This window comes from Odocoileus virginianus, chromosome 1 (assembly GCF_023699985.2).
Source record: "Odocoileus virginianus isolate 20LAN1187 ecotype Illinois chromosome 1, Ovbor_1.2, whole genome shotgun sequence".
Classification (NCBI taxonomy): domain Eukaryota; kingdom Metazoa; phylum Chordata; class Mammalia; order Artiodactyla; family Cervidae; genus Odocoileus; species Odocoileus virginianus.
The window spans coordinates 15,324,200-15,349,010 of NC_069674.1; the positions used below are offsets into that span (position 1 = coordinate 15,324,200).

The 24,811-nt window shown below is 45.9% G+C and overlaps 1 protein-coding gene and 1 long non-coding RNA gene across 7 annotated transcripts in view; one reads left to right on the forward strand and one right to left on the reverse strand.

Moving 5' to 3' along the window:
- On the reverse strand, nucleotides 1-23,773 carry LOC139034338 (uncharacterized). Of its 2 annotated transcripts, XR_011486760.1 has the most exons (4): nucleotides 23,480-23,773; nucleotides 11,457-11,577; nucleotides 3,796-3,916; nucleotides 1-197 (listed from the first exon to the last, which is right to left on the reverse strand). It is a non-coding gene; the product is annotated as an uncharacterized lncRNA (long non-coding RNA). The 2 variants fall into 2 exon arrangements; XR_011486762.1 differs by lacking the exons at nucleotides 1-197; nucleotides 3,796-3,916 and adding an exon at nucleotides 6,704-7,595.
- The window catches only part of HIPK2 (homeodomain interacting protein kinase 2), a 210,892-nt gene that overhangs the window by 102,877 nt on the left and 83,204 nt on the right, over nucleotides 1-24,811 (forward strand). The gene's annotated exons all lie outside the window — the stretch shown is intronic.

Below are 24,811 nucleotides of genomic sequence, written 5' to 3' on the forward strand. Positions count from 1 at the left end.
CACTCCCTTCCCATGATCAGTAATTCTGTCATGTCACGCCTGCCATGTAAGAGTCTAGAATCTTAATGATGGTGCAGGCCCTGGGGGGACCCTTTGGCTCTGTCATCCCTCCACCAGTTGTGCGGGGAGAGGTGTCCACCGAAGGAAGAACAGCTTCTTGTATGACTTCTGAGACTTCTCAGGCTGGACTCTCCATCCTGTAATGAGAGATGAAAATGTTTAGCCTCTACTGTAAGTTCTCACTTGCCCAGTATCCGAAAGCAATTTGAGAATAATTCAAACCAAATCTTTCAGTAGAGCTAGTAAAGAACTAGGGCTTCCCAGGCGGTGCAGTGATAAAGACTCTGCCTGCCAATGCTGAAGACACAGGAGACATGAATTTGAGCCCTGAGTCAAGAAGATTCCCTGGAGAAGGAGATGGCAACCCACTCCAGTATCCTTGCCTGGAAAATCCCGTGGACAGAGGAACCTAGTGGGCTACAGTCAGTGGAGTCACAAAGAGGTTGCGAAGAGACACGACTGAGTGACTGAACACAAAGCACAGTAAAGAACTACATTTAACTTGTTAATGGTGCCACATTTTGCCCTGTCTTAGAACCTCCATAAATATAAGATTAAAATGATGGACGTGACAGGAAGTAAATAAAGCTTAATTATCCCAGTTTAAAATTCAGCCATGGGTATGCCTGTGCCTGGCTGTTGTGTTGACCTCATTGCCATATGACTGCCATCAATAGCTCTTTATATTTAATCCATTTCCTCTAAAAGCCACACTAACACATTTATAATGTGTGTAGACTATTTTTTCCCATCACATTTGATGTAGTCGCACAATCATTATTGAAGTCTTTTGTGAGATATAATCTTTTTGATTATCCTAGGATTTTCTGCTTCATTGCTTAAGTTTTTCGGTGACTGTGGTAGTACTGATGCTCGTGGAACAATTTGGTGAGACCCAGGAATTTCCCACTGTGTTTACGTGGTTTCAGGGTCATCTCTCCATTCGCCAGATGGAATCTCTGTAAGAACAGTACTCATCAGATAATTTATAAGAACCTTTTACGGCTGTGTTTTCTCATTCACAAATGAGTCATGAAAAACTGGATTCAAGAAGTTTTTAAGATCTATCTCAGTCTGCAGAAGAAAAACTGGGTTTATTAATGTTGCGTGCGTGCTAAGTCTCTCCAGTCGTGTCTGACCCTGTGCCCACCAGGCTCCTCTGTCCGTGGGATTCTCCAGGCAAGAATCCTGTAATAGGTTGCCATGCCCTCCTCCAGGGGATTGTCCCAATCTCACTGTCTCTTGCGTCGGCAGGCAGGTTCTTTACCACTAGCACCACCTGGGAAGTAGCTATCTCCCCTGCCAGATCACCACCTCTTCAAAGTGAGAGATCACCGTTGCTGTTTATGGTTCATCCTTTTAAAGGACTTAAGAGCAAGCTGAGTACACAGTGACCCACTGGCCTAGGCTAGATAGACTGTGACCTCCTAAGTAGGAGGAGAGATTCTTCAAGAAAGGTCACTCCCTACCCAGAATAATAAACCCTCCTCTTTTGAATGTAATTGTTATCTAAAGGGATTAATTAACCCCAAGGAAAGAATGTTAAGGCCACGTTCTTGGTCTTGTTTTTGATTAAGAAAAATGAATTGAACCTTCTGTAAATTCTACACCTCACATTAGAAAGCAAAGGTTAAGTTGATCCTGCCACTTAAATTCTTCTGTGGTTGATTATTTGCAAAATATCTTGAAGTTAAAAGGCATATAGACAAAAATCAATCAATGTAAATAGTTAAATTTAGAGGAATAAAAGACAGTCATCAGTCGTTTTTTACATCTCCATTAACCACTTGAATTCAGAGCTGAATTCTGTCTCAGCTAAATAGAACAGCTAATATCCAATCAAATGTGCAATTTTAGCATTAGCCAGACAATCCCAGAAAATCTGAATAACATTTATAATTTTTGTCACAGAAATAATGGCATTAAATGCTAATAGAATTGATTTCATTTGTTAATTTCTTCTAAGTCAATCTAGAAGAAATCAGCTTGACAAAGCAGGTGAGTGATGTCTCACCAGCACCCAGTTAAAAGTAAATCATGTCTGGTTCCCACAACAGGTAGCATTAATCAGACTTATTTTGTTAATAGTAAGTCATCTGACTATTGTTGCATAAGATATTGTTGATTTTAATTGACTCAAATTTGATAAATTTTAATTTATTTAATCATAAATGTTCTCTTCCCTCTTACCTAAAAGATAACCCAGGTGAAATAGAATGTATTCATCACTTATTACATATAAAACCAGATTGTTCTATGTGTAAAGGAAATTAACCAATATGTTTTTGTATATTATACAAACGTACAAACTTTCTCCAGGGACTATGGCTTTTTTGGTAAGAGCTTCCCCTTTGTTATTGGTTTTCTTATAATAAAAACCAACAAGTCAATGCCATTTCTGAAATGGCAGTCACTCTTTTAGGATCCTACAGCAGTGACTTAATGCAAGGGGTAGATCAAAAATCATAAAATTGAATTTGAAACTCTATGTTTGTACAATGCTACTAAAGATCAACTTGGCCAGTTATAACAGCAGCCATAAATAGTTTTAAATCCTTTCACCTGATCATCTCATTGCTTAAAATTATAACTAATTGATTTTTAAAGGTGAAAGTGAGGTCTCTTAGTCATGTCTGACTCTTTGCGACCCCCTGGACTGTAGCCTACCAGGCTTCTCCATCCATGGGATTTTTCAGGCAAGAATACCGGAATGGGTTGCTCCAGGGATCTTCCTGACCCAGGGATCAAACCCCGGTCTCCCACATTGCAGGCAGATGCTTTACCATCTGAGCCACCAGCATGTATGTAATTATCCAACTATCATTGGACAGTTGGATATTAGAATTGAATGTTAGAGACAACAGAATCAACAAATGAGCAATGACAGATGAAAGCTTGAAAATGGAGTATTAATAGTCAGGTGGAGTCTGTATTATAAGTATAAAGATCAAAAGTATACAAGAGGGGTTCCAGACAAAAGAATGCAAAATTATATGTGGACTGTGATTAAAATGATATGAAAAATTTTAAGTTAATAACTTTTATGTTATATTAGTAATCTAGATTTCTTTAATGTTAATTTTTTAAAATATTGTTTCAAAGTTGTTGAATACATCGCTTAGCATATTTTTGTTCCATAGCACTTCAATGAGGAATTGAAAGGATCAGCCAAAATGACTGCAGATCATACCATCAACAATAAGGTGTCTCTTGGTGCCATTTAGCAAATGACTGCATCCATTTGTGGCATCCTCAAAGAATGTCTGCACTTTCTAAGCGTCCTCACCAACTCCCAGAGAGTCATTTACATGGTGGAACAATTTCTTCTGGAGTGTCTTATCTGTCTAGTTAAAACCTCAAGGAGGAAGATGATATTTACCAGTCCATAAAATGACATCTGGCCACCTGACCTTTGACTTTTAAGAAGTGCCAGAGGGTCTTTAATGGTTCGAGTGAGCCTTGGATTTCTGTGTTATCATAGTGACATAGTGACAGCCCCTCTCACAAGAGCATGCCTTGGCCAGCCCCTCCTCGAGTCTCAGAAGGCTGAAATGGTCGCTGGGTTGCGGGTTAAGAATAGCTGAGCATTCCCACCTCTTTAAAACTCTGATTTACCTAACACATATATTAACCTTTTTAATGAAAAGAAGGACGGCCCAAAGAGTGAAATACTTGCTCTTCACCTATACCAATAAATTATTTTGAAAAATTGCAATTTACCAGAAACGTACTCACCACGTCATCTTTGTCTTTTTCTAGGTGTATTTTTTTCATATTCTTCTTTCTTAAAATTTTATTGGAGTATAGTTGCTTTACAATGTTGTGTTAGTTTCTCTTGTACAACAAAGTGGATCAACTGTAAGTATACACATCAGTCAGTCAGTTCAGTCGCTCAGTCGTGTCTGACTCTTTGCGACCCCATGAATTGCAGCACGCCAGGCCTCCCTGTCCATCACCAACTCCCGGAACCTACCCAAACTCATGTCCATCGAGTCAGTGATGCCATCCAGCCATCTCATCCTCTGTCAGCCCCTTCTCCTCCTGCCCCCAACCCCTCCCAGCATCAGGGTCTCCAATGAGTCAGCTCTTCGCATCAGGTGGCCAGAGTATTGGAGTTAGCTTCAGCATCAGTCCTTCCTCCCCTTTTTTTGGATTTCCTTCCCATTTAGGTCACCACAGAGCATTGAGTAGAGTTCCCCGTGCTGTACAATAGGTTCTCCTTAGTTACGTATTTTATACAGAGTGTCAGTAGTATGTATATGTCAATCCCAGTCTCCCAATTCATCTCACACGCCCCTTTCCTCCTTGATGTCCATATGTTTGTTACTACGTCTGTGTCTCTGTTTCTGCTTTTCAGACAGGTTCATCATACTTTTGCTTGTGCGATGTTGCTGGCCCTTGTAGAAACTGACCTCTGGCTACTAATGGTCACTGCCCATCCACACAGTATGTTAAGTAACTGCCACATTGAAACCACCATCTAAGCATCACCATGTTTTTGTTTTTAAAAGTTCCGCTTACTGACTTAGCTGATTTTAAAGAACTCACAGTCTAGTTGGAAACAGAACAACTGAAGAACATTCCCAAAGTTCAAGATGAACTGGTCACACCATAAGTATTTGCACTGAACCCCCAGTTCTGGGTGATCCTCAAGTGAGTAGCAGGCTCAGATTAGCTGAGGCCTGGATGTCCCAGCTGGAGTGACTATGCGTGTAAGAGAAAGTCAAGCACCAGGTACCAATTTTAAAAAGGGATGAATTTGGTAAGGTAGTGAGAATAAAGAGCAGTTGTCAATTTCTGGAAAGTGAGTAATGGAATAAAAATTATGACTAGGGGACGGATTCACTGATGAGTATGGCCAAGGGGCTGAAGACAGGAGTCCACCCAGGAGAGCTGAGTCAGTGCCTGCAGCACTGGGGTGTCTGCTGAGAAAATGGGGAAGACAAAAGTCAGATCTTTTACCGAAAAAGAATCTGCTGGGTGTCATAAAGTACTGGATGTGAGATGAGAAGAAGGAAGGGTAACCAAGGGGAAGGAATTCTAAGCATTTGGAAACTGTTGTTGTGCAGGTGTTGATGACAGGCTGGGGACAGAGTACCTATAATAAGACGGAAGAGGGATTCCAGGCTGCTTGTTTGGTGTGTTGTCACTCTCCGGTATCAGTAGGATGTTTATCTGGACGATTAAGGTATAGAATTCGGGAGCAGTTAGGACCAGAGGTTAGACTTGTGCGATCTGTGTTCTTCAGATGAGTGCACATGCAGAAGGAGGACCCAGTTGAAAGTCAAGGGGAGGGGCTTCCCTGGTGGCTCAGTGGTAAAGAATCCACCTACCAATGCAGGAGTCACGGGTTCGATCCCTGGTCCGGGAAGATCCCACATGCCGTGAGGTTGCCCGGCCCATGTGCCACAACTGCTGACGCCCATGCTCTAGCAAAGAAGTCACCACACAATGAGCAGCCTGCGCGCCACAGCTTGAGAAAGGCTGCGCGTAGCAACGAAGACCCAGGACAACCAAAAATAAAAAAATATAATTGTTTAAAAAAAGAAAGTCAAGGGGAGGATTAAGTCAGTGGTGGAGAGGGGAAAAGAGCCAAGCCAGCAGGGAAATAGGGCCACAGTGTGATCTCAGACCCACCTCACTGCCGCCACAGAGGCCACCCGAGGGGACACTCTGTGTCCTCCACAGGGAATGTTCTAACACAGCGGCGCAGACAGGAGCCACGTGGTGAGATGAGGGAGGGAGTTTTCAGGGGGCCAAGCAGATTGGAGTAGTTGAGAAAGGAGGGTGAGAACAAAGCAGATGACAAGGGGAAAGGGAAGATGAATGCAGAGTGACCCCAGTGAGGGCTTTCTCAGTCAGAAGCCTGGGTGTAGAGGCGTGGAGGCTGGAGGGTGGTGGCAGTGAAGGGAGTGATCAGGTGTGAGGACAGAGGGTCCCCGTAGGAGCCGCCACTCTGTGGGATGCCCAGGCACCCCTTCAGCCTGTTGGTGACAGTTGCTGGACCACACGCTCTCAGAGCACAGGTGAGCTTGAAGGAACGCTGGAGACAGAGTTGCGGAGGTCTCTGGGCTAGTTGCTTCTTATCAGTTACTGTCTCTAGCTTCCAGGTTGGAATGTGGAACGTGCTGGTCTGTCAAGGTTAAACTGTACAGAGTCTAACTGAATTTAGCTTTTATATCTTTTCTGTTTGTCTGTTTTTTTCAAATGTCTCAAGAACCCAGTTTTACCTGAAGCTATTAAAGTTCGTCTGGTCCCTAATGCATATAAACAGCATTGTACGTGCTAAGCCGTTTCAGTAGGGTCCGACTCTTTGTGACCTGTGGACTGTAGTCTGCAAGGCTCCTCTGTCCATGGCATTCTCCAGGTAAGAATACTGGAGTGGGTTGCCATGCCTTCCTCCAGGGGATCTTCCCCACCCAGGGATCAAACCTGAGTCTCTTATGTCTCCTGCATTGCAGGTGGATTCTTTTCCACTAGCGCCTCCTGGGAAGCCCATAAACATCATTATTTAAAAGCTAAATGAAAAATAAAATAAAAGCTAAATGAAGTCCCTCTCCAGCCACAGTTAACTGTTAAGGTTTTCACCCTCTAGCTGATGGTACTAGTCCCAACACGGGCAGCCAAAGTCTGTGTGGCTCTTCCTAGAGAACTTTCGCTGTCGTCTCACACCTGAGGTTCAGACAGTCGAGGAGCCCGTGGGCTGTGTCCCCCAGCGCCTGAGTGGCAGAGGTGTCACTCGGGCCCAGGCCTTGAGGCCATCCAGCCACGTGGGCTGCTGCCTCTGTGGGTATAAACTCCCTTCCGAGCTAAACGGAGAGCTCGGCTCCGGGGTCTCCAGTCCGGTCTTCTGGGTCGTAGAGGCCATTATCCTGTGACTCCACGGCTATCAACATTCAGATGAATATTGTACAAAGAAGGCAAAGGTCAGTAAGGACCAGAATTGAGAGGAATAGCTTCATGGAGGAGGGGGCCTGAGGGCCCCTTGAAGATTAGGTAGGAGTGAGCAGGGCAGAAAGCAGGGAGAGTTTATGAGCTGAGGGCGGTGGAAGCAGGACTCAGTGTGGCCAGCAGCGGACAGACAGGAGGCGCCAGAAATAGAGCTGAAGATGGCCTAGTGCGGTGCTGATGCCAGGAACGTCTTGAACACAGGGCAACATAAAGAAAGGGGCATTTTAGGAAACTTGCTTTGGCAGTTACACACAGGAGAGCAAGTTAAAGAGACTTGTAGGATCCCAGGTGAGAACCCGGGTAGTAAATATGTTGTTGATTCCCAAGAAGACTGTGAAAAGGATTAATTGGCAAGTGGTTTGTATACAACTATGGACTCATCGTAAGGTCTCAGTTATTTTTTTCGTCACATTTTTGGAAGGATAGATCTGCAGCGAGGAAGGGTGGATAATAAGCAAATCCTTTCCTTTCTATAGTGATTTTCTGCTAAAAGTCCATTCTAAATTTCAGCTCAGCATTTGACAGGTGTTTGAAACTCCAGGAGCAAGATGGAGAAATACAGACCGGATGGTGGTAGATTTTAGCTGGTGGGAGGAACACACCCAAAGATCATGGGTTAAAGAATTGTTCTATGTGGAAGGTCTCTGATAGCCGCTCCACAACTCTCAGTGAGGGAACTAAATGAAGACATAAAAGGCTTGTTCATCAAGTTTCTAGGTGACACAAACTGGAAGAATAGCTATGTTCCTGGACGGTAGACTCAAAATTGGAAAAGATCTCAATAGGACCAAAGCCTGAGGCAAGCTTACCGTGTTACATTTAGTAAGAATAACATCGTCTTAGCATGGTATTGTTAAAAAATCAATTAACGGAAGAAACGTGAATTAGGTGTGGAATATGGTAAAAGATTTGGGGATGTAGGTGGGGGTGGGGGTTTTGGGGGAGAGAGTTATGTAAGGCTGAGTGGTGGGTACAGAGCTGTCGACAGACTTCATGCAGAGACTTCCCTGGTGGTCCAGGGGCTTGGACTCCACGCTCCCAGTACAGGGAGCCTGGGTTTGATCCCTGGTCAGGGAACTAGATCCCACAGGACACAGCCAAGAGTTTACATGCCACAACTAAAAGGAATCCTGAGTGCCGCAACTGGAACCCAGTGCAGCCAAATAAATAAATAAATATAATTTTTAAAAAAAGAGTTCATTCAATTTTTAGACACCATGCAAGACATGTAGATTCATCCTGCACCCCTCCAGTGGGCACATTTAGGGAATTTCTAGGGTTAAGCAGATTCAGACCCAGTGAGCAGCTCATCAATGGAGGATTAAACAGCTTTGATGAACAGTTTTCAGGGAGGCTGTAGAAAGACTCTGATATTGGGTGTAGGGTTATACTCTGTGGTTTCACATGCATTTTCCAGTGATGTGCTAGGGACTTGTACCAGCTTGCAGGGGCTAATGGTTAAATAATCAGGAATCTTGCAAGCCAGGAATTCAACTGTTGGTAGCTTGAAATCAGCCATGGGGGGCTTTCTTTATATGATGTGTGTGCATGCTAAGTCACTTCAGTCGTGTTCGACTCTTTGCAACCCCATGGACTGTAGCCCGCCTGGTTCCTCTGTCCATGGGATTCTCCAGGCAAGAATACTGGAGTGGGTTGCCATGCCCTCCTCCAGAGGATCTTCCTAGCCCAGGGATCAAACCCACGTCTCTTAAGTCTCTGCACTGGCAGGTGGGTTCTTTACCACTAGTGCCCCCTGGGAAGCCTTCATTTATACCACGGAAGCCTGCAAATATTATAGATGACCCGCTCCATCCCCACCCAGCATCAGCAGGCCAGCACACCACCAGGACTGTCCAGAATAAAGAGTGTCTGTTGGAAGCTGTGAGCTTCTGGAATGTGAGACAGCAGATCGAAGAAGGGAACATCCCTGTTTACGTTCTTTGGACTTTTCAGATTTTCTTTCCCTCCATTATGTGCAGCTCCCATTGTTGGTGCTCAAAGCACTTCCTATCTCCTGCCAAGATCTGAGGCCTGGGAGTTTCTCTGACACCGGATCTGCCAGGGAAACTCAGATACCTTCTGTTTCTTGGAATAATTCTTTCCTTGTTCAGTATCTCGACTGGCTGGCCCTGAGCAAGAGGCAGCCCCACTCCGTTCTCAGCACCAGCCGAAAGAACTGTGAGTCACAGATGAGTTCAGCCATCTGAACTCATTTGGAAACACATGTTTCCATGATTTGGAAACACAGGGGCTGCAGGGAACATGTGGTCACAGGTACCAGAGCGAAGCCCCCCCTGCAGGCCATGCGGCCCATAGTAGATCTCAGATCAGCCTCTGTGCCCATGGTTCATGGGCAGAGGGTAAACAATGATTTTCATCCTATTGTTTTTCTCTCTCACTTCTTTTTACGGAGAGGATTTGAAGAAAGCCTGAGTCAGGTAAAAGGGAAAAGCAAATATCCTGTGGTAGACAAGACAGCAGTCAACTGTGGTCACGGAAATACTATTTGAGTTTGTTCTGAAGTTCTTAGTCAAGAAACTGATTGTTTTCACTTTTCTCGTATGTCTCCTATATCCCACTTGAAACCCCGAAGGCTTTTCTGTTTTCCGCAGTATGCTTTCTCCCCATTCCCTCCTGCTATTGGTTCCCCAGGAGAGACAAACAGTAGCACCCAGGAATAGGTAGGCTGTACCTGGGGGAATAGTCTATCTAGTCAAAGCTATGGTTTTTCCAGTAGTCATGTGTGGATGTGAGAACTGGACTATAAAGAAAGCTGAACGCCAGAGAATTGATGCTTTTGAATTGTGGTGTTGGAGAAGACTCTTGAGAGTCCCTTGGACTGCAAGGAGATCCAGCCAGTCCATCCTAAAGAAGATCAACCCTGAATATTCATTGGAAGGACTGAGGCTGAAGCTGAAACTCCAATACTTTGGGCACCTGATGTGAAGAACTGACTCATTTGCAAAGACCCTGATGCTGGGAAAGATTGAAGGCAGGAGGAGAAGGGGATGACGGGATGAGACGGTTAGATGGCACAACTGAGTGACTGAACTGACCTGGGGGAATGGGCCTTCCAAGAAAGTTCACATTGCCAACCAGGGAACAGTCTGTATTTGATAAAAAGTTTTCTTGCCAAATAAACCTATCCAAAGGTGATTTTTGAGCCATAGAGCAAGCTAGTCTGGACCTCAATATCTAATTGTTTTTAACATGCAGTAATGTGAAGCTATAAAGAGGTCTGTTTTAGAAGTGACTAAACCTAGTGGCGCTAGTGGGAAAGAACCCGCCTGCCAATGCAGGAGATTTAAGGGAGGTGAGTTTGATCCCTGGGTTGGGAAGATCCCCTGGAGAAGGGCGTGGCAACCCACTCCAGTGTTCTTGTCTGAAGAGTCCCATGGACAGAGGAGTCTGGCGGGCTATGGTCCATGGGGTCACAAAAAAGAGTCGGACATAAAAAAAAAAAAAAAAAGAGTCGGACATGACTGAAGCGACTTAGCAGGAAACCCAGTGAAGATGAGCTCTGTCCTTGTATGGAGATTAGAGTGTGAAGAAGGGTCAGAGAGACCTGAATAAAGGTGGAAAGGTGAAACAGGAAGAAAAGGCAGGAAAGAGAATGCAGCTGTAGCACCACCAGGTCTCAGGCTAGGGACACATCCTTAGAAAGGTGTAGGCCAAGGGCAGGGAGTGAAGAGGAAATGGGTCCTACTGCAGAAGCTGTAGGATGACAGGAGGTTGTGACTTGATGATCATATTAACCACAGGCCCATCCCAGGACCCCAGGAGGCCAGGGAGCAACCTCAATCTAGCCTTACCAAAGCCCCAGCTTGGGGTCAGAGCTCTGTGGAGCCCGCAGGCTGGGGCTGCTGTAAGCCCCTTGCCCCTTCTGGCAGCAGAAAAATAGGCCCTGTTGGTTTTGGTTGGCCACATGCTGTCTGAGAAACGGCCTCACTGAGAAATATATCTGCTGGTCAACATCTCGCCTTCTGCAGTCAGAGCTTCAGGAAAATGAAGCTGTCCTGCCCTAGACTGTATGTAAAGAGCCAGCTCCATATATATGTGAAATCTAGAAAAATGATACTAATGAGCCTATTTGCAGGGCAGGAATAGAGACACAGTTATAGATACACAGATATACAGAATGGACTTGTAGGTGCAGGGGGAAGGAGAGGAGGGTATGAAATGAGAGAGTAGCGCTGACATATGTACACTACCATGTGTAAAATAGATAGCTAGAGGGAAGCTGCCGTATAACACTGGGAGCTCAGCTCCGTGCTCTGTTGATGACCTAGAGGGGTGGGATCGGGGGAGGATATATGTATTATTAGGGCATCCCTGGTGGCTTAGCTGGTAAAGAATTCGCCTATAGTGTGAGAGACCCAGGTTCAATCCCTGCGTTGGGAAGATCCCCTGGAGGAGGGCATGGCAACCCACTCTAGTATTCTTACCTGGAGAATCCTGTGGGCAGAGGAGACTGGCGGGCTACAGCCCATGGAGTTGCAAAGGGTTGGACACGACTGAGCGACTAAGCGCAGCACAGCACAGCACACGTGGCTGATTCACGGTGTTCTGCAGCAGAGACCAACATGACATTATAAAGCAATTGTACTCCAATTTGAAAAAATAAACCAAAACCAAAAAAAGGCAGCTTCTCCCCTGAATACCTGGGGTGCTGCCTGGAAAGATGACAGTGACTCAGGTCATTTTCTGTCTCCCGTGGTTCAAGAGGAGAACCCACCTTAAGAAAGACTGGCAGTGCCTGACCTTCTGATACAAAATCATCAAGTATTTTAGCAACTTGCCAAGGTTCCGCCTGAAAAGGACTACAGTAGCAGCTGGACTAGGGGGCACTTGAGATTGGGAATATACAGAACAAGGTCTTAGCTGCCTTTGAAGCATCTCCTAACTTTGAGGTACCCATCAGAACTCCAATTGCCCCCTCTCTTTACCCAAGATGAAGTTAATTAACCAAATCTATGCTTCCAAAGGCTCTCCTGCATCAAAACTTCTAGTATTTGGTTCCAGTAGTGTTAGCATTGAGATAGTTCCTATGAAAAAAATTTTGTTTTTGCCTCCCCATTTCTCATGGAAATTACTCCATGAAAATAGTGGGGTTGAAAATTCTTGGCTCATCGTCCCTTAATAGCTTGGTCATATCTATAGCATACATTGAATAATTCAGTGAGAAAATTAAGCTTTGACTAATAGTCTTTCACATGTACTGACACTCTGTTGATCTTTACCCCAATATATAAGGTGACCAGGTAGGAATTATTCTTACAATCTAAGAGTTGAGAAAACTTAGGCTCATAACAATTAAGAGATTTAACCAGGAACAGGTGTAGAACCCAGGTCTCCTGATCCCTGATCCAGAGCTTTTAAAGGGAATCTTGAAGAATGGTGGCCAGGTGCATGGTGTGAGGCAAAATAAGACAAGTTGTGTTTCAGTGAGCACCTAATGTATAAGACAAGGGGCAGAGGCATGGGTGTCCAGGAAAAGAAGATGTCATGGTTTTTCATCAAGAAGCTTACAGCTTAATTGGAAGGATGAAACTGCTACTCCTATAAACAGTTAACCTTAATGAAGGTGAGTGAAGGGAAAGAAGAGAGTTCTGGGAAAGAACTTATTGGAATGCACCAATAAAGTCTCGGGGGGAAGAACTAGAACTGCATGTTGGGCAGAGATAAGACTGCATAACCAGAGACTGAGGGACTGGGAGCGGAAATGGGGAGTTAGTGTTTAATGGGAACAGAGTTTCAGTTTAGGAAGGTGAAAAATTCAGGAGACAGATCATAGTGAGAGTTGCACTACAATGTGAACATACTTAGTGCTACTGAACTGTACAGTTAAAATAGTACCTTTTATATTATGTGACTTTACCACAATTAAGAAAAAAAAAAACTTTTCTTTAAAAAAAAAAAGCTAGCAAGCAGGGCCTTCTGGCCAGGGGTCGTTTGGGTGCAGGCAGAATATGCAGGAACTGTCCAATCTAGAGATGAGGAGCTAAAGGTGAGGTCCGCAAGCTCTACAGAGGTCAGGCCGAAGAGTTTGGACCAGTAAAGTGAAGAACTGAGTAGATGAGGTCTGAAGGGACACTGGGGTCATCCTGAGTCTGTAAACAGCAGGATCGTGACCTGCAAAGGCAAAGCAAACGGTATCTAACAGAGAAGTCTCCAGGCTGGTGCGATGCCTCCTGTGAGAGGCGGTGAGCAAGCAGGGACAGAGAGCAGTCTGGGGCTCCTGGTGGGGAAGAGCGTGGGTGAGGCTAATAAAGAGCATCGAGCTGGACTCTGAGGATGCTTACAATTTGACTAGGAGATGGAGAAGGTGCTTCAGGTGGAGGTGACACACAGAAAAGTAAGGAGTAAGAAGGGAAGATACTGGCTTGAAAGAAGTTATTAAACAGAGAGAAACAAGATAGGATAAAAAGATGGGAACGGCTGCTCAGGGGCTGGGAGGCAATTAGAACTTGGATTGCATGGGGTAGAAAATTGGAGGAAGGAAGTTGGTATGATGAAAGCAGTTCTGGGAAAACAAGCCTGGCAGCATCTGAGACAAGGTGGGAAGGGAGAAAGATTAGAGGCAGAGAAACCAGCCAGGAGACTCTCAGAAATCTGGGTAAAGCCCCTGGGAGTTGTGGCACCGAGAGGGAAGGGGAAAGGTGACTGTGCGAAACAAAGGAAGCGGAAACTTGGGATTTAAGGGAAGATGCCATGGGCAGATGTGACTTGAGGGCCCTAATTTTGAAGTTGAAAAATAATGCTTCTACTGGGATAAAATGGGGTGATATGGGAAAGGAACCCCATTTTGAAAGGGGAAGGTGATAGTTCCATTTGGGGCACCCAAGTAAAGATACTTTTGTCTTTGAGAATATGGGCCTAGAGGTGAAGGGCTTGGGACCGATGTTTGATGGCTGATGCTTGACAGTGAACCACAGTGAACGAGTGTCACTGGAGGGATGGGGGTCCACAGTAAGGAAGAGGAGGCAGAAAGGAAAGACAGGAATGACAGGAGAAACCAGTGGAGAGCCAGTGAAACACATTTACACATCTGAATGGATTTTGAAAGCGGTCCAGTGGTTAAGAATCTACCTTCCAATTTGTGAGACATGGGTTCAATTCCTGGTTGGCGAACTAAGATCTCACATGCCTCGGGGCAAAATAAGCTACAACTACTGAATCTGATCGCTAAGTCCGAGCACCACAGTGAAGATGCAGTGCAGCACCCCCCAAAAAAGAATGAGTTGAAGATTATCTGCTATCAAAGAGAGGGGAGGATCTTCCCTTGCAGCACAGTGGATAAGAATCCGCCTGCCAATGCAGGGGACAATGCAGGGGACGCAGGTTCAATCCCTGGTCCAGGAAGATCCCACATGCTGCAGAGCGGCTAAGCCCGTTTGCCATAACTACAGAGCCCACGCTCTAGATCCCGCAAAGAGCAGCTACTGAGCCCGAGAGCTCCAACTACTGAGTCCATGCGTTGCAACCTCTGAAGCCCCTAGAGCCTGTGCTCCACAAGAGAAGCCCCCGCAATGGGAAGCCCACACACCGCAATGAAGAGTAGCCCCTTGCTTATCACAACTAGAGAAATAGCCCTCAAAAAGCAGCAAAGACCCACTGTAGCCAAAAACTAAATGAATAAAATTTTAGAGAGAAAGGAGGGGGTGGTCGGGGAGGCTAAGGATGGGAACTGAGAAGGCCAGTGGGTCTGCACAGAAGCAGGTTGTGTTGCTACAAGGGCAGTTTTCCTAGTGGTGGGGGGCTTCCAGGGGGCTCCCCACCCACCTGGAGTGATATGCTGGGCCCCGGACTCCCTCCCCCCGGCCTTCTCAGCTCTGACTGGTTCTCTGGGGGCCTGACAGGAGAGAGTTCTTTCTTTCAAATCTTAGTCACAAGTGATTAATGGTTGTGTTTCTAAACTACAGATCTAATCACACATCTTAAGTTGGACGGGTGAGTTACGTGGGCAGTGGCGGAAGGTCTGAGGAGAAGGGGCTCCGCTGATCAGAGGGGGCATAGAGCGACCAACACTGCTTTATTTATTTATTTTTTTAATTATTTATTTATTTTACTTTGCACCATTGTATTGGTTTTGCTGTACATTGACTTGAATCCTCCATGGGTGTACATGTGTTCCCCATCCTGAACCCCTCTCCCAACTCCCTCCCCATTCCATCCCTCTGGGTCATCCCAAGTGCAGCAGCCCCAAGCATCCTTTATCATGCATTGAACCTGGACTGGTGATTTGTTTCACATATGATAATTTACATGTTTCAATACCATTCGCCCATATCACCCTCTCCCACAGAGTCCAAAAGACTGTTCAGTGCATCTGTGTCTCTCTTGCTGTCTCGCATACAGGGTTATCGTTACCATCTTTCTAAATTCCATATATATGTGTTAGTATACTGTATTGGTGTTTTTCTTTCTGGCTTACTTCACTCTGTATAATAGGCTCCAGTTTCATCCACCTCATTAGAACTGATTCAAATGTATTCTTTTTAAGGGCTGAGTAATACTCCATTGTGTATATGTACCACAGCTTTCTTATCCATTCGTCTGCTAATGGGCATCTAGGTTGCTTCCATGTCCTGGCTATTATTAACAGTGCTGTGATGAACATTGGGGTACACTTGTCTCTTTCAGATCTGATTTCCTCAGTGTGTATGCCCAGCAGCAGGATTGCTGGGTCATATGGCAGTTCTATTTCCAGTTTTTTAAGGAATCTCCACACTGTTTTCCATAGTGGCTGTACTAATTTGCATTCCCACCAACAGTGTAAGAGGGTCCCCTTTTCTCCACACCCTCCCCAGCATTTATTGCTTGTAGACTTGGATAGCAGCCATTCTGACTGGTGTGTAATGGTACCTCATTGAGGTTTTGATTTGCATTTCTCTGATAATGAGTGATGTTGAGCATCTTTTCATGTGTTTGTTAGCCATCTATATGTCTTCTTTGGAGAAATGTCGGTTTAGTTCTTTGGCCCACTTTTTGACTGGGTCTTTTATTTTCCTGGAATTGAGCTGCAGGAGTTGCTTGTATATTTTTGAGATTAATTCTTTGTCCGTTGCTTCGTTTGCTATTATTTTCTCCCATTCTGAAGGCTGTCTTTTCACCTTGCTTATAGTTTCCTTTGTTGTGCAGAAGCTTTTAATTTTAATTAAGTCCCATTTGTTTATTCTTGCTTTTATTTCCAACATTCTGGGAGGTGGGTCATAGAGGATCCTGCTGTGGTTTATGTCAGAGAGTGTTTTGCCTATGTTTTCCTCTAGGAGTTTTATAGTTTCTGGTCTTACATTTAGATCTTTAATCCATTTTGAGTTTTTTTGTGTGTATGGTGTTAGAAAGTGTTCTAGTTTCATTCTTTTACAAGTGGTTGACCAGTTTCCCCAGCACCACTTGTTAAAGAGATTGTCTGTTCTCCATTGTATATTCTTGCCTCCTTTGTCAAAGATAAGGTGTCCATAGGTGTGTGGATTTATCTCTGAGCTTTCTATTTTGTTCCACTGATCTATATTTCTGTTTTTGTGCCAGTACCATACTGTGTTGATGACTGTGGCTTTGTAGTAGAGACTGAAGTCGGGTAGCCAACACTGCTTTAAAAGGAAGAAGGAGGGACTTCCCCGGTGGTCCAGTGGTAAAGAATCTGCCTTCCAATGTAGAGGATGCAGGTTCGATCCCTAGTTGGGGAACTAGGATCCCACATGTCACGGGGCAACTGAACCTGTGCACAGCAAGAGAAGCCTGTGGGCTGCAAGGAAAGATCCTGCATGCCACAAAGGAGACCTAGCACAGACAAAAATAAAAATTTTTAAAAAAGGATGAAGGAGAGAAGGGAAAGGAGAAAAGAAAGAGAAGTAAGCACTTCTGAACCCGAAGCAAAAGCCTTGCAGCAGGGGATGATCAGCAGCTACAGAGGGAGGCAGACAGCACTGCCGGCGCCTCCTTCCTGCATCTCCAGGAACCCAGGACCGGCCACTGCAGCTAACGGCTTAACTCATAATACACCTTCCCTTTGCTAAAGGGAAGATCGATGTCTGCTTATCTATCACCACTTGCTTCATCTGCTCCTGCTTTGTTTGCCTTCTCAGTACTTCTGCCCGCTGTTTCCCTGGTCTGCGTTTATTGCAATGGCGCTCCCTTGGTTACTGACAACTGACGTTGACTCTGCACCTTGTGGGCACCTGGAATTCAGCCACTGCCTGACAAACCGCAGCTCCAGGCTGAGGACCCTCATCCCCAAGGATGCTTTCTGATCCTCGTGAATTTCTCCATGGTCATAACGGCCCTTCATGCTAACGCGTGGTCTTCCATTGCTCTGCGTTCCCTCTGCCTGTGTAATTGCATGTGATCAGAAGGAAGGTGGAATTGAATCCTAGAGCCATGGTATTGGCAAGGACTTGAGAAATCACCCCGTCCAGCCTCCCACTCATGAGGAATCCCTGCAACAGCTTTTGTTTAACCTATTAAATAAATAGCTTTTCTCTTGATTTAAGCTGTTCCCAAAATAAATATTGGGTGGGCGATCCAAGGAGAGGTTTGAGAGTTGATATTACCAAGAATATCAAAACGAGCTCACTTTTTGAAAAATCAGAATTTGGCTGGATTTGTTAAGAATCCTCATCATGCTTGGCCACCACCCCCTCCATGGAGACCGCACTGATGCTATCATGGGGGGACCCAGGGGATCACATGACAGGTCAGTGAAACCCAGTCCACAACAGGGCCACTCCTTCCTAAATGTGTGAGGCAGCTCCTAAGATGTGTTTCGAATGACGTTTACCTTGAAGAGCCCCACTCAGGCAGCAGCCACTTCTGTGTGTCCCATACCATTAAGCCCACTTGAACATGGGTCTGTTGGGTCTCTGCACCATTAGGATGCTGTTTTGCTTCTCTGTCATCCAACATGCTAGGCTGCATGTACACAAAACTGTTTCATGTTACTACGGACCAAGTCTCTGGGGCCAGAGGGATGGGGTTTGCTTTCCCCCACACACACACACACACACACACAGTCTCTGGGAAGGAAGAAACATTGAATGGGTGGAAAAGCTTTGCTAACATGACGGAGAACTTGGCATCATCTATCATGTCCTGGGCTGTGCCCCCTGAGGCTGTGTGGCTCACTTCCTTTCTCACTTCTCACCTCTCAGTGGCATCGCCAACAGGACATGAAGGTCTCCTTCCGAGGTCCGTGTGTCAGGCCCTTACAGTATATGGCTCTGGTGGTGGTGTTTGGTTGCTCAATCTTGTCCGACTCTTTGTGACCCCATGGACTGCAGCACACCAGGCTTCCCTGTCCTTCACTATCTCCCAGAGTTTGCTCAAATTCATATCCATTGAGTTGGTGATACCATCCAACCATCTCATCCTCTGTTACTCTTCTCCTCCTGCTCTTGATCTTTCCCAGCATCAAGGTCTTTTGCAGTGAGTCGGTTCTTTGCATCAGGTGGCCAAAGTATTGGAGCTTCAGCTTCAGCATCAGTCCTTCCAGTGAATATTCAGGGTTGATTTCCTTTAGAATTGACTTGGTTTGATCTCCTTAATGTCTCAGGGACTCTCTAGCACCACAGTTTGAAAGCATCAATTCTTGGGCGCTCAGCCTTCTTTACAGCAGTGGTGTGGGAGGTGTGGTTTGTCCCATGCGGTACCTAACCCCACCATCTACTTTATGACATTTAATAATCCCCAGTGCCATCTTCTCCAGTTACACATGGTTAGAGACAAACACCCTTGTGTCTGTACTTTCTGAGTAAGGGAATCAAAGAATAGGTTATTATTTGACCTCAGGACCAGGGCACCAGAAATGCAGAGTTAGTGTCTGCTGCCCTGGTGTCATAGGTCCTGGTGTCCCGTCCTTGTTCCCCTGGACACTACTGTGTTCTCCTGCCTGTGCGCCTTCACTTACAGATTTCCCGTCTGCAGGCCCTCTCCCCTCCTGGGACCCTCCAAGAGTCAGCTGAAAGTCTACCACTTCTAGTGTGTGAGCCGCTCAGTCGTGTCTGATTCTTTGTGACCCCATGGACTGCAGCCTGCCAGGCTCCTCTGTCCGTGGAATTCTCCAGGCAAGAATACTGGAGTGGGTAGCCATTACCACCCCTGGCGGTCACAGTAAATCCTACCTTCTTGCGTTCTTCCCAGCCTGGATCGAGTCACTGAAGTCCACTAGAGTGTAAGCCCCAGGAGGGCAGAGACCCCCGTTTTTGTTCATTGCCAAATACTTAGCACCAGGACAGAGTAGATGCTTGATAAGTATTGTTGAATGAAAGACAGCGATTACTGTCTGTAAACTTAGCAGCCATCCGAGGTATATCCCTTCTGTCTGTGTTCATCCTTCCATCCGTGTCCACCAGCTGCTAAGCTTCTTGAGAGCAGAAACCATGACTTTGTATCACCCTCTAGCAGAGTCTGGAACACACGAGGAGCTCCATAAATTCTGGTGATCATGTTTACGACATGGTCACTCAGTAATGTTCCCTGAGCGTGGGGTGGGCTGGGGGTGGCGAGGCAGGCAGAGTGTCTTTCTCTTGCTCTTCTAAAAACCACCTTGAGCAGCTTTTTAAGGAAGCCCAAGGGGCCCTGTCCTCCCACTCAGCACTTGACTGTTTAGAAAGGATAGTCTTAAGAGCATGACGTTGTTAATACTGCATTCCTCGTCTATAAATTTTCGAAGGATTGTATAGAATTGTTCAGGAATCAAGTTATCCAGGGATTGGTTGGTTAATTCCTGGGTAAGCCACTCTGAAAACTGATTTTAATCCTATTTCAAATGGAGAGTTGGGAGAGGGCCAAAGAAGGGTATATTATTGTATCTTGTAGGAGAGACGAATCCAGCGGATATTCACTGAGTTATGGCGCCAGAGCCTTTCTTTCTTCTGTTATTGTGAATTATTGTGCTCGTCGAAAGCCAGGTCAGCAGTGAGACTCCGGCATCCCACTTCCTCTCCGCTGAGGTCTTCTGTAATGGAGACCTTCATAAACAAACACTGCATACACTTCACGTGGGATCCTTCTAAAGTTCATGCTGTTTAATGTAAAGTGTAATCACTGTTGTACATTCCTTCTAAGTTCTAAAGTGTCCCTGGCTGCTGGGGTAGCTGTTGATGAAACTTTTTTTTTTTTTGGTCTAATAAAAGATAATTAGCTTTATACCACTCAAAAAAGTCTTCAGTATAGAAGCTAAAATCAGTCATTTTGCTTAGCTACTGCACTCATCCTTCCTCTTGCCTCTTTCCTGTGGGTGGCAAGCTCACATGCCTCTGGGCCCAGGCGGGTACAGTCAGCGAGCTGTGAGGGCACAGCAGGAGACACACCTGTATGCCATGTGAGGGGGCAGGGCTCTCCAGCCCAGGCTAATTGCTGCCAGCACAGGCCTGTAGCCCTGAGTTGCCAGAGCCTCGGAATTTCAAGAGAAGCCAGAAATCCAGATTTTTAAGAAATACCACTTGATTTCTAAATGTTAACAACTAATTCAAAAAGAATTTTTAACTCTTTGCAGGCCCAACCACTTATGTGTCTGTGTCACATGCTTCCTACGGGGTAGCAGTTTACAACCTTTGTTCTGTCTTTCAGGCATTCCTGCCTCTGGGCACTTGAAAGTCCTCCGTGGTCATTGGTTTCATTGTGCCACCTACTTTTTTAAGAGGGTGATCACTGGCATGCAGAGTGTGTATGCCCGCAGAGAAGGGACCAGGAGGAGCGTCTAGTACAGCGATGGGCACCAGGCAGATGCTCAGCTAAGGCTTGTCTCGAGAACAAGTCTCAGGCTTCTTTTGCATGGTCCCTGCTCTCAGAAGTCTGGTCACACGTGGATTTTAGTGACCCATCATTGCATAATGTATGACCTCGAAATTCATTGACATGAAACAATAATATGCATGTATTATCTCACGGTATCTGCGGGCCAGGAATCTGAGAGCAACCTGGCTGGACAGTTCTGCTCCAGTTCTCTCACAGGGCTGCAGGCAGGTTCTCAAGGGGGAGCCGCAGTCCGAGGACTTGGCCTGAGCTAAAGGGTCTTCCTCGGTGGCTGTCTGTCCTGGCTGGGGTCAGGCTGGTGCAGGCGGTTGGCAGGAGACCTCAGTTCATGTGGGCCTCTCCACAGCACTGCTTGAGCACCCTCACAACATGGCCACGGGGCTCTCACAGAGTGACCGATCCAAGAAGAGCAGGGTGGCAGCTGCAGCGTCTGCTATGACCTCGTCTCAGCAGCCACATTGTTTCTGCAGCATCCTGTTGGATTCAGCGTGGGAGGGGATTCACCATGGAATATGATGAGGTGCGCGTCTCGCAGCCATCTCGGAGGCTCCTGGACGCTGTGTGTCACAGCTGCCCTCACAGTAGTCACGAAATCCTTTTAGTTTATTCTGATTGCATTGGGTCTTCATGGCTGCTTGCTGGCTTTCTCTAAGTGTAGGAAATGGGAGCTACTCTTTGATGTCATTGCAGTGACTTCTCTTGTGAAGCCTGGGCTCCAGTAGTTGCAGCATGTGGGCTTACTGTTCCACAGCTTGTGAAATCTTCCCAGATCAGAGGTCAGACTGGTGTCCCCTGCATTAGCAGGCAGATTCTTAGCCAGTGTGCCATTAGGGAAGTTTGGTAGTCACTAAATCCTTTTTAAACAGATGATCACTGAGAGTAGTTTAAAAAAAAAAAAAAAAACAAACCTAAAGGAATAACACGTATGCCCTAGTGATTTATCCCTAATATTCATCTCATTTGCTGTTGTGTTCTTGAGATGAATTTAACCTTGGGAATTAAATACCCTATTTTCATATCCTGTCTTAAAATTGTCATCCCCCAATGTGTCAAAAATCACTTTCAAAAGTAGATTTATAAATTCTACCTGTATCACCTCTCACAGTGATAGACTCAAGTGTACTATTTGCTTTTCAGGGAAGGGCTTTCAATTACTGCTTCCTTCTGTCTGCTTCTCGGGGGTTTCCCTGTTCTCATATTCTCTGGATTGTCTGAGATGACATTTCTCTAGTGAGCCTAATGTTTTTTAAAGATTTGAAAGGAAAATCCCCAAGAAGTAGTGTCCTGAGCCAAGGATGGTACCCGCTTTGGTATATTAATATCATTTGTGAAGACTAATAGCCCCCAGAGACTTCCTGGGACCCTCTGAATTGGTAGGAGAGGCGTGCCAGTTTTCAGAGGGTCAGAAGTTCATGCCACTGTATCTATTTCAGGTATCCCCTGTGCCAGCTCCCACCCCAGCTCCAGCAGCAGGACCGAGTGGGAGCTGCTGCCTGCTTCCAAACGTAGACACACAAAATACACACACACACCACATGCATCACTCAGGCTGCACCTCGAAGACACAGACACAACACACACACACACACACACACACACACACCCCGCCCTCAGGCTGCGCCCTGCCTTTGCCTGCTTTAAGACCACCCTAAATACTCATTTTAACCACATTTCGCCTCAATAAAAATGTTCAGGGGAAGGAAACGTGCCCCACCGTGATTTCCCCTAGGAAAATCCCTGCTGGTAGCTAGTGCTTATTTGTTCAATAAACAAAACCTTAGTCTGGGAATTGAAGGTCAACACCAGGCAAATCCACACTAGTGTGCCTTGCGCAGTGCTCTGGGGCCAGCGCGTCTGCGTGAGCAGCCGCAGGGGGGGCGGGGCCCGCCTCGCCCCGCCCACTCCGCCTTAGCCCCGGTCACCGAGAAGGGTATAGGTAGATGGAAATGAAATACATAATTCATAAGGCCTGTAGTGGCGTGCGATCTGTGGAAGGGGAGGGGTAATTACAGAACTGAGAAGGGAGGCTGCAGGCGTGGAAGTAACCTTTATAGGTTAGAGGCTGCTGTGATAGATGGCCCGCATTGTTCTATGCCTGACCTTTTTCTGAACTTCCCTTTAGAAGAACAGAGGAAATACACTTCTGCCTTTTCCCATATTGTTTGTGAATAATACCTTCATATGCCAGCTTTGAGCGTGTTTGTGTTCTTGCGTTTGGGGGGTTTGCTTTCCTTGTCCCCTCCCCCACTTGGCCCCAGGCTTTGCTGCTTCCCACAGTAAAATCTAGTAGTCCCTAATTACTTCATCCCAGTATTAATGGTAAATATAGAGGCTACACAAATATTTGTCCATACTGAACACAGTTAGTACTGGGAAAGAAAAATACCCACGTAGCATCGTTTCCCCACTTCTGCCCCCTGTCTTTCCCTCCCAACAAGCTGGCTCCCCCAGGCAAGCAGGACAGGCCTGAGAACGGTCCTAAGGATAATGCAGATGGGCTGGTGACAGAGGTCTGGGATGTGGCCTCTCAGTAGGGATGATGGAACCGATGACAGACCTTCAGCCCCACCTTGCAAAATGGAGTCATTTTCACCAGATGTTAAGGTGCACCTAGGAATGAAACTCACATTTAAACTGCTGATGCAATCGCAGAGAAAATAAAACACATAACCAGGCTAGGGAACATGTGCCGTATTTCTTTTATCAGCCTTACCTCTACGCAACCCCAAGTCCTCCATGTTGTACATGCCACACTTCCTCCAGCGGTATTGATTTCCTGGTCTGAACTGTGAGTCCCCGGTGATGGCCATGTGATCATCTGAAGCCTGTCAGCCTCTGTAAAGTCAGGGGACCCCAGAAGAGAGAGGAAGGAAGACATCTGTTTGATTTTTTCACACAAGTTAGCATCGTGAAAGAGTCAGGCAGAAATGTTCCACTTAGCCGCCAAGTTGAATCTAGAGTTGAATCTTTAGGGGTATTTGGGGTTGTTTTGTTTCTTGAAAAACAAACCCTTTTTGAGCCTGAATGAAAAGGAACTAGACAGTTGTGGCAGAGGCTTTCAGTGAGGGGTCGGAACTTGGTTGGTTAATGCTGATTGAACACCTGTTGTGTGCAGGCTGCTCTCTGGAGGCTTAGCACTTCCTTAGGAAGCACATAGGCTCTGTCTTCTCAAGGAGCTTTTGATCTCATGGGGAAAGCCAGGACAAGCCCAAATGCACACATACAAAGACCTGCTTATGTCACTGACACTCTACAGAGGCAAGAATGACAAGCTCCATTACTGTAAATGATTTTTCAAAACTTCGTATCAATGATGGCTCCCTTTCTTTCAAACATTCATTTAATTGTTTGTTGTTTCTTTTTTTTAGTTGTATCTTTTAAAACCTCCCTAGCTGCCTCCTCTCTTCCCATCTCCATTTGTTATTTCTTTCCTCAATTCCAGATAAATAGTTTCTTCTCTTCACCTACCATTCCTCCATATCTTTGAAAGATACAGACTTCCTAAGTCAAGCTTCTCCCATTAAAAATAAAGGATTTTTCCATGGAAAGCCCCATTACCAGAGAAGTACTAGAGAGGGCTGACTTGTTCTCTAGCCCTTCTCTTGCCTGACACATAAACACATGCATGTGCATGCTTAATCATGTCCAGCTCTTTGCGACCCTATGGACTGTAACCCACCAGGCTCCTCTGTCCATGGGATTCTCCAGGCAAGCATACAGGAGTGGGTTGCCATTTCCTCCTCCAGGGGATCTTCCTGACCCAGCGGATCGAACCCACATCTCCTACATTGCAGGCAATTCTTTGCTGCCTGAGCTATCAAGGAAACCACACATACATCTATGATACATAAACAACAAATAGTAAGAAGTCCCCGTGTTTACTTCTTCCTCAGAAAATGACTTTCGTCAGCAAGCGTCTGTGTGTTGAACATTGACTACATCCTGCAGGGTCTGTGGTAGGAGGAGACTGAGAGCTCTGCCTCTCTCAGCCCGTGCGTGTGAAGCGTGACCATCCATACGTGTGGAGGACCCGCCCCCACAGCAC